Source organism: Gekko japonicus, unplaced genomic scaffold (assembly GCF_001447785.1).
Source record: "Gekko japonicus isolate JY-2015 unplaced genomic scaffold, Gekko_japonicus_V1.1 scaffold5466, whole genome shotgun sequence".
Taxonomy (NCBI): domain Eukaryota; kingdom Metazoa; phylum Chordata; class Lepidosauria; order Squamata; family Gekkonidae; genus Gekko; species Gekko japonicus.
Genome location: NW_015171664.1, coordinates 42,918 through 43,843, shown reverse-complemented (window position 1 = coordinate 43,843; position 926 = coordinate 42,918). Strand labels below are relative to the sequence as shown.

General features: G+C 53.0%; 1 protein-coding gene across 1 annotated transcript in view; it reads left to right on the top strand.

The window, feature by feature from the left end:
- LOC107117837 (hormone-sensitive lipase-like) overlaps positions 1–926 on the top strand; it is a gene marked incomplete at its 5' end in the record, with an annotated part of 24,066 nt that overhangs the window by 7,562 nt on the left and 15,578 nt on the right. The window lies entirely within an intron of this gene.

The following is a 926-nucleotide window of genomic DNA, read 5'->3' as shown; positions in this document are numbered from 1 at the left end:
AAGGAGAAGAGAAGAGATTGGATTTATACCCCGCCCTTCACTACCCAAAGGAGAGAGTGGCTTACAAACTCCTTTCCCTTCCCCTCCCCACAACGGACACCCTGTGAGGCAGGTGGGGCTGAGAGAGCTCTGACAGAAACTGCTCTTTTTTCAAGGACAGCTCTTATCAGAACCATGGCTTGCCCAAGGTCATCCAGCCAGGTGCAAGTGGACACGTGGGGAATCAAACCCGGTTCTCCCAGATTAGAGTCCGCGCACTTAACCACTACACCAAACTGTCATGAAAGACAAACGGATCTGGTCACAGCCATTAAAATAAGGGATCTTTTGCGTCTTTTTAATCATTTTATTATTTATTTGCTCTATTTATATCCCGCCTTTCACCCCCAATGGGGACCCAAAGCGGCCCGCATCGCTCTCCTCTCCCTCCGTTTTATCTTCACGACAGCCCTGTGAGGTAGGCGAGGCTGACAGCGTGTGACTGGCCCAGCCTCGCCCAGCGAGCTTCTGCGGCACGAGCGGGGATTCGGACCCGAATTTCCCAGAGCCTGGCGGTTCCGACGCTTGAACCACTCCGCCACGCTGGCCCTCTTTTTTTCACAGTGAGACGGGATAAAACCTGACCAAGCCGCACGGAGAGGCAGGCAGAAACAGGAGTGCTTTAGCAGCGGGGGCATGAGAGAGAGAGAAAATAGGCCGTGGTCAGCAGAGAGAAAGGCTTCGCCAAAGGGGTGTCTCTGCTGGCCGCAGAGCCAGTTTGGTGTCAGGGTTAAGTGTGTGCAAGGCTCCCTCTAAGCCGTGGAGTCCTGAGAGCAAAAATTCTGCTTTGTGAGCTACTGGCATTAAAGCTGTGAGCGAGTGATTTGGCTACTGCATAAGTTAGTTCGCTCTGGAGCCCTCCTTCCTGAGCGGAGATAAAAATGGTT